At 41.1% G+C, this 9,255-nt stretch overlaps 1 pseudogene; it reads left to right on the top strand.

Moving 5' to 3' along the window:
- Positions 1–5,545: 5,545 nt before the first annotated feature.
- Positions 5,546–5,664, top strand: LOC133371559 (5S ribosomal RNA; annotated as a pseudogene).
- The last annotated feature ends 3,591 nt before the right edge of the window (positions 5,665–9,255 follow it).

Raw genomic sequence — 9,255 nt, 5'->3', positions numbered from 1 at the left:
CAATGTCTATGTGAGTAAAGTGCACTAAAACACTTCTGAGAATTCTTTGTTAACACACACTAATTCTATGGCAGGTACAGAAAGAAATCCCCAAAGCTGTAACATTTGAAAATCAGTCTTACAGCATTCATTCCTTGCAGTAAATATAGAGAGGAAGGGAAGAACAAGAAAAGATTTTCTTGGCAGATGGACCTTACTTAACTGCAGTTTAGCTGGGGCTTATTTTTCTTATTAACCAAGGCTTATTTGCTTGCTACGCCTAAGGCCTTTAGAAAACAATCCACCTCACTGACAATTTTTAGAATGCATCTTAAATACATCTGCGTGCTGGCATTTGGGTAAGAACTGTAGGCCAGGTATGCTTTTAAACTACTAGACTGTTTTAAGAGTTGCATCTTTAACTGATAGTTTTATGTGCTGTTTTTATATTTTGTACATCACCCTGAAATCCCTTGGGATGAAGGGTGGTCTAGAAAAAATGAATAATAAAGCTAAACTGATAAATATGTCTAGGTGGTAGGTTTTCTTTTTAAGAATTGCAGTGAAACCTTTTTTTCGAGGGCTGACTCTAAAGACTGTGTATCTGGCAGACCAAAGAAATTATAAGGATATCTATCAAAGATGCATAATTCCTATCGTGTTTGAGAACTTGGAAAGTGAACTGAGAGAATAAAATGGAAAGCACAAGGATCCTGGCAATTGCAAAGAAAATTGGTTGTATTCAAAGACAAGCTTCATTTTGGTGATGTCTTCTAGATATGTCAGATTACTATTACGGAACTCTAAACAGGGAAGAAGAGTTGCATAGTAAACCAGCTTTGCAGCATTGCTAGAAAATGAATATTTCTGGACATGCTGTCTTTCCAAAAGAAAAGAAAAGGCACAATCAAGCTTGTTAAGGTGCCACTGATGTCAAAGAACAGTACTTACGATTGCAAAGTAGGTGCCACTGAATTCAGTGGGACCTTCTGAATAAATATGCATCATAGGATCAGGCTCTGTATCCTGCTGAAATCAGGTAATTTAAAATTGCCTAGCTTGGGCCAATCCTTCCTGCTCTTGCTTTGCATGAATACATTTCATGTTAAGCACTTAAAAGTATAAATGCTCCTATAGTGAAATTGGAGGGGGCATGGAGATGACGAGGCAGCAATAGTCCCCAGTATTGGGAAAATATATGGTGCTGCATGTGGGTGTAGCTTGCTCGATCCTGGAAGCCTGGGGCAGGTACCAATATTATTAAATAAATTATAGTAACTTTAAAAAGTCCACAGCTCTCTGCTAGTTTCACCTCAAATCCTCAAAAGCTAGACCAAATAAAACAAATGGTTACAATGCTTTTAAAAAATAACGGAGAGAAGGACATTGCTACACCTCCAGGAAAATAAAATAACAGGCAGTCTCTGGGAGCTTCTGTTGTCTAAACCTGGCATGAAGATGGAATCATTGAGAACTATCTTCAGCTTCTAAACTTTGATCCCCAAAGATAAAAATGGGGAGAGGGCAGCTTGTAATGTATGTTGGTCCTAAAGACTGTTTCAGTCTCAGGATCAGCGCCATTAACTGCGGCTGGCCGGAAGACAAAAGAGTCATTCAGTGATGGAGAACATGCTTTCCATACAGAAATTCCCATCTGTAATCACTGGCTATATAACAAAACGGCTACATGGACGAGTGGTCTGATATAAGGAAGCCTCATGTATACATATGGATCACTAGTATAAGGTTCTGGCAACCCCTACAGCCTGCATCACAACAGATTTTCGAGCAGCCTTCAAGCCCAAGAATTCTGGAATTATCCTAAGCCGGGGTAGCCAACATGGTGCCTTTCGGATGCTGCTGTATTCTCAAAACCTATGGTTGGGGCTGATGAGAGCTGGGAGTTCAACATCTGGAGGACGCCATGTTGGCTGCCCCTGTACTAAGAGTACCCAAATTCTATAAGCATTTCTGGGTTCTGACAAGGATATCCAAGGACAGGAAGGATTTGGTGCACATATCTTTCATTATGGGATGAGAATCCTTAGAAGTCTAGATATGTGACACAGTTGTATGAAGAGGTAGGTCATGAGCATTGTCTTGCTCAGGACCTAATATTAATGCCAAGGCTCCAGCATCATATACCCAGTGAAATATCAGTAATCTAATTGTGATTTAAGGAATTTTATATTCTCATCTTTTGGAATCAGACAGAATTATAGTTGCCAGCAAGCAATAAATGGAAATAGAAGACAGTGAGCTTTTTAAAAAGAAGTGATAAATGGGTGGAAGAGCTTAACGATAGCCACAGTTTTCAAATGTGATAATGCTTTAGTCACCAGGACAGATTTACAGCCAGACTGGAAGCAATTGGCATGATAAAACATTTTCTAGCACTTGAATTATTGGACCAGAATACATATAACATTAAGTACAGACCTTGATTTGAAAATGAAGTCCAGCGAGAAAAACCAGGGTAGCCTAATGCAACACTTGCAGCATCAATCATCATTTAGAATCTTGTTCTTAAGAAAATTGTTGCCTTTAAACCAGACCTCAGGGCACGCTAGATGAACAGCCCACCTCCTGTTACAAAATAGAAAACTCAAAAACGTTTTAGCATTAGTGTAGGTGCATGTGGAGAGTAATAACTGCCCTTGCTGATTAGGTGAGGAAGTCTTGTAAAATGGAAGATAATGGGTTCTTTTGTCTTTCTGGCCACTGATGTTCCAGAAAAGACTAAAAAGAGAGAGAGAGAGAAAGGAAAAGGCAACTATGGGCAGACATATTAGTACACTAGTAAAAACAACTTGCATTCAACAAGCATAGATGCATTCTAGATCCCCATTGGCAGCTACTCCTTCTGCAAGCCAAAGACTTTTAGTATGTACAGGGCAAACACTGACAGATCTCCACTCTCCATGTGACCTGTCTGGCTTTCAAACTTAAGTTCCTTACTGCCAATACAGCTTTCCCCTCCCCAGAACCTCCACAGCTCAGGAGTCTCTGCAGAGCATGGGCCCACACTGACAGCACAAACTATAAAGGTGTCACTGTGTACCTTATACCCAAGCTGTGTGTGTTTCGTGCATCCATGACTGCACCTCTTAACTATTACATCAGGTCAAACATTTTAGCATTCTGAGAACACTGAATTTCTTTATTTTAAAAAACAACAGTTCTTAGCAAATATATGTGCTTTTTCTAAATTTTAAAAACTGTTGTAATGCAGCGACTGAGCTAGGAATAAGGAAGTGTCTGATTTGAATCTCACCTCTACGTAGTCACAGGTGAGAGATAATATGAGGACAAAAATACTGATCTACCTTACAGGAGTATTGTGGATTACAGTTAATTTGTGTGAAGAACTTTGAACATCCAATGGCTACTAGTCATGATGGCTGTGTCAGGCACTATGCCTCTGAATGCCAGTTGCCGGGAATCAAAAGTGGGTACAAAGTGCCATTGCACTCAGAGCCTACTTTTGGACTTCCATAGGCATCTGGTTGGCCACTGTGAGAACAGGATGGTGACTAGATGGGTCTTTGGAATGATCCAGCAGGCTGTTCTTATGCTCTTAAAAAGGCAAAGAATTATTAACAAACAGCAATTTGGTCTGACTATTGACATCAGACTGGCACCTTCCCCGTATTTTTTTCAGTGCCTATTTAAAACTTTTCTTTAGGCAAGCCTATCCAAACACATAGATGTTGATGTGTTTTAATCTGTTTAGTTTCTTGCTGTTTTTATTGGGTTTTTTAAATTACTTGTTTTTAACTGTTTTGATTAATTTTTTTAATGTTTTTGTAGACTGCTTAGAGGTTTTCTACAATCAAGCATTATATAAATTTTGTAAAATAAAAAATCTGCACCATCTTCTGCCTCCTCTTTCGACGGAAGAGCCTGGTAAGTATCCCCAGTTAACAGAGAGATTGATCCTTGCCCGCCCAACTCACACAAAGAATATCATACTATATTGTACCTTTGTGTGGATTTTAATTGTCACTTTATGAGCCAATCTTGGTTGGAATAATACATTTTGTCAAATTGCATAACTTAGATGTGCAGGGCTGCATTGATCTCTTTCATGTTTTGTTTCTGAAATGTATTATGATGCTGTAATAGCCAATATTTGCATTTACAGTTTCAAATATATGCACATTCACATAAACAGGCCTGCAAGCTTAGTGTAGGATTAGTAACCTTTGCTATCAACAGCATGTATAAAACACCTAGGGTTGCCAGGTCAGAAGCATCCCAAAGCCTGAGATTTCGGGGCAGGCCCTACTGACGTCACGGGGGCAGGCTGTAGTGATGTCATTAAGCACGATACATTAAGCATCAACCACAGATGCTTGGAGTATACAATTCAAACTAAGACAAAAATTAAGATAGAAATCTTAGCTAAAAGATAGAGCCTAGGTAGGGAACATTTAATCGAGCCTATTTGATTCTGGCAAGAAGGATTTAAGTGCCCTCAGGCCAGGCCAGTCACCAGAAGGCCAGGAAGGAAGGAAGGAGCTTAGTGTTGTGGAGATGTTAGATAGGAGCACTCAGGAGTAAATATGGGTGCCCTTGCAGGCTGCAATTCTAAGCACACTTACTAAGCCCCATAGAACTCAATAGGACTTACTTCTCAGTAGATATGGATTGTGCTGTTGGTAAAGCTTGACTAGGGATAAAACTCCTGGGAATTTGAAAGGGTGAGCTGGATCCTCCTCTTCACCTACTCATCACTACTGTGTTTTCGAGTCCTTTTCTGGCCAGCTGTTACTATTATTCCCTTCTCCCCTTCACATTTGTGTATCTCCTTGACACCTTCTTTAGAAAATGTTGAAACATGCACACTGTTGCTAGTCAGCCATTGCATCTAGGAGCATTTCCGGAGCATTGCTGAGATTTCTTGAAGATGCTGTTGGTCTGGATGGTTGCCCCTGTATACAGTGGTGCAGGGTTTCCTGCTCTGGATCTGCATTGGATCGACTGCATATTTAAGCTCTATTAGACATCAGTATTGGATTATGCCCATCTTTTTTTCAAAACCTTTGTGCAGACAGATCCTGAATGGTAGCTAGTAGTGCACTTTTCTTCTTTATCTTACACTGTGGTAAGCATATCCCTAGACAGGTCTTAAGGCCAAACAAGGTAGATCAAAAGCCAAGGTGGAGAAATGTCAGACGTGAGGGCCACATGTCGCCCTCTGAACCTCTGTAACTGATGTTTTGGTGTATATCTCGTGAACCAGACCACCTAAAAACGTTAAAAAAAAAATTAAAGCGGAGAGTCCAGAGATTAAGGTGACTCACCCAGAGAGGATCCCCAAAATCCAGAGTCTCCAGGCAAAAACCGGAGACCTGGTAACCCCATCTGATAGCCATACGACTACCTATAATGTTTTATAAGCCACTGAATACGTTACAAGCTGAATAGATACGGAATTTTACCAGGAAAGTTTATTGTTTATATCTGCTGAGTTCTGAAATTCAGAGCATTACGGTATGTGGAAGTCAAACCTGTATTATACCAGACATTTATATCTTTTTGGTGCATCTAATAATAATAGTAAGCCTACGGCCATACTACCTTGAACACGGCCAATCTCGTCTGATCTCAGAAGCTAAGCAAGGTCAGGCCTGGTTAGTACTTGCATGGGAGACCACCTGCGAATACCGGGTGCCGTAGGCTTAGAGCAGTGATTCTCAAACGGTGCACCCAGGCACACTGGTGCGCCCTAAGACATGGCTAGGTGTGCCTCAAATATTATGAAACTATATTTTAAAAATGAGAAGAAACCCATTTGTATAGGGTAAGTAATAGTTTTCTATAATTTATTTTTATTCATAGTTTAAAATATATTAATAAATTTTTAATTTTGTACACGAAGTGCACCAGAAAATTCCCTTGCTGGTAATTTGGTGATGGGTGGGGCTGCCTCTCCCCCCCCCCCCGTGAGATGCTGGCACAGCAACAGACTGTGCTTACTGGAGGTCTCCACTGATCATTTGCTTTCCCTACTCTTCCTTCCATAATTCCATTGGTTTTGAGACTTTTCCATTTCCCCCCCAACCAATCCCACATTCCTCCGTTCCTCTAGGTTCTTCCCATCTGCATGAAGTTAGGCTAGGTGCAGGTTCATTTATTTATTGCATTTTTATCCCACCTTTCTCTCCAAGGAGCTCAAGGTGGCACAACGTGTTTCTGCCCCTCAACATTTTATCCTCACAACAACCCTGGGAGGGAGGTTAGACTGAGAGACGGTGAATGGCCCAAGTTTACCCAGTAAGCTACATGTCTGAGGGGGGATTTGTACTCAGGTCTCCCAGGTCCTAGTCCAACACTCTACCCTTTGCTATGCTTATGAGCCAATCTTCCCTGTGTACTGCCAACTCTATATTCCTACAGTCACAGCATATCTGTAGACGTCTTGCCATCCATGCCCTCTCCCTTCAGTTTCAGTCCCAATTCCCACACCTGAACTGCATGCTGCACCTGCTATAATCTCCTGTAAGTCATTTGCACACTTGCCTTCCTGTTTCCAGACTACTGCATCAAGGCCCTCTGTCCCCTCTTTGCCTCCAGGCTGTTTTAAAGCAGCAGAAGTACCCCAAGCTGAGGCCAAGAAAGGAACGCTTCTTCTCCCATTGGCAGGTGTAGGAGAAGTTTCGCCTGTTAAAAAACTCTTGATTTGGTAGCTGCCCTACATAATCTCTCTCTTTTGAGGGGCTGAAATGTAAGGTAGCAGTCATCCAAGTTTGGAATAAAATGACCCAAACCAGGGGCAGGGCCTGCAGGCAACCACACTGCTGCACTTTTTAAATGTGTTGAGCATTACTTGCTTCATCCGATTTGTAAATCGTTATGGTTTCATTTTCTACATTGCCTGTAGGTGGTGTTCATGTCTATGAGTACTGTGATACAGGCTCTGTTTTGCCAATTTAACACAAGTTAATTACCCAGATTTATTTTCAGGGGTGGGGGAGAGTGATTATTGAACACTTCATGAAATGTCTGTCTGTCTTCTAGCACTAGCGGGATGTGAGCTTCAAGGTAAAGGAGATGGCGAACAACGGCATTGCCAGCACCTTGTTCACAGCCACAGGCTTGAAGAATATCCTGCAGCGTATACTTGTGTTTTGCCTACTGTGACCATTAGGATGGAAAGAGTTGATCTTTGTGTGCGCTGGACTGCAGATTGAACATGCAGATGAAAGATTTAAGCTTCAGCCCATGCCTTTTAATTATTTGAACCGTCTCTATATCATCTGAGGTTAGTTTCATGTTAAAAGGCATGTCCACTCTCAGGCAAGCCACTTTTCAAGCATTCTGTTGCTCCTGCCACATTTCTCCATTTGAAATAGAGGAAAGCTACTAACTAGAGCAACTGACAGCAGGGAGGTAAGGCATGCTTATCCCACCTGCTTCTTTCACTGTTTGCCTCTGATGTGCAAAGTCAGGGAGATGTAGGTTAGAGGTGTGGGGTAGCATAGGAAGTGGGTGCTTAACTACTTCTTTTTGGCAATCCCTCTTTCACCTGACCTCCTTCTTCAGCCCAGGTCCAAGACTGAGTTTCCTGGCCAAGTGGGGCAAAGTGGCTGTGGAAGGTAAGCGTGGAGATCAAGTGGGAAGGGTAAAAGTAACTCACCTTCTGCCCTCCTTTTCTCCTGTGCAAACAGGCCCTTTCCCAGCCTATTTTGCATATCAGAAGCAAGCAATGAATTGAGAAGCCCACTTTTGCTATTGTGAACTCCAGAAGATGGTTATGTATTGGATGAAGTCTGTCCTGTCAATTTCATTTCAATACTAGACCCTAATTATGAGAGAAAAGGGGGGGAGGAGAAGTAGATATGAGGAGAGGAAATAAGCTAATAAGTGAGTGTGGGGGGGGTGTTGTTGTTTGTTTTGTTTTGCTAGGCAGATCAATATTGCCCACAGGAAAGAAAGCAAATGTTGGAATTTTGAATCTGCATGTGGAAATCTGCTCCTCAGCAATGTGCTTTTGCGATTTGGGGGGGGGGAGAATTGGATTTCCTGCAGAACTTCAACTCTAGCTGCTTCCCTGCCCAAATGACTTGGGTGGAAAACCACCACATTTATACACCCACAATGAGTTAATTTCTTTGATTGCCCTTTAACTTCTTGTTTCTCGGGCAATTGCCTTTACTATGGAAAGCAAGACAGAAAAACCAAACCCTTTGTAGATAATGACTCTTCAGCTTTTTGTCATGTCATTCACCACCACCTGCCTTCTATTCTCCTTAGTCAATGCGTTATGGCATTGGGAGGATTGCAAGCATTGCTAATTATGCAACCATGGCAACATATTTATTTAGTTTCTTACATTTATTAACCGTTGCTCACTTAGAGCCAGAAAACATTTGGCTTTTTGTTAAAAGAAAAGAAAAGAAGGCACAGGTCTTAAACAAGAGTTATGACATTAGAATTGCATTTGAAAACATAAATTAATAAAACATCCTAACACCACCTATCAACCCATCCAGGTTCCTCTACTTGCCAGCTGTCAGAGTGCACAGAAAGCTTGGAAAACAAGTTTTGAGGTTCTGAAAATATATTTTGAAAGAGGCAGATATTACCCTGGTATCACCACTAAAATACTAAAAGGTGAGGGAATATGCAGTATATGAAACCTGCAGACCAGCAAGATCTAGTTTAAAAGTATGCTCGTACTACTCCTGTCCTTCTGTGATAAGGAAAGATAGAAATTCTTTAAATTAAATGCCACATAATCTGTATACAAACCCCTCTCTTGGTGCTATTAGAGCTGCTCACCACACAAAAGACAATCCCTCCCTCCCTTCCCCTCACCCACCCCATTCTAGTCAGCCACATTTATACCTGTACATAGTTAACTGGATTTGAAATATGGTTAAAAGCAACATTAAATTTAGTTATCCACCTGGAAAAAAGGAATAATAGTAATCTCCCCAAAGAGTAAACAAGAGTTATACATTATATCAATCTGGTGCCCTTTCTTAGCATCAGTTTACACCATCAGTAGAATCAAACTAAATTTTACATTTGTTGTTTTTATGACAATTCCTCTATTTCTTCATATTCCTAGAGGAAAAATGTTACATCGGAATCTATCCTTATGCACCAAAGATCCCCAAGAGCTGAAGAGGCATGTGTTCTTACATATAAAAAACATGAACTAGGATATCAAGGAGAAGGCCAGGAAACTAGCATATCAGGAAAGCTTTCCCCCCAACATACTACTTTTCTGTGTACAAAGGAGGGATCACACTGGCTCAAGACAGA

Source organism: Rhineura floridana, chromosome 16 (genome assembly GCF_030035675.1).
Source record: "Rhineura floridana isolate rRhiFlo1 chromosome 16, rRhiFlo1.hap2, whole genome shotgun sequence".
NCBI classification, from domain to species: domain Eukaryota; kingdom Metazoa; phylum Chordata; class Lepidosauria; order Squamata; family Rhineuridae; genus Rhineura; species Rhineura floridana.
This window is presented reverse-complemented; position numbering and strand designations above follow the sequence as displayed.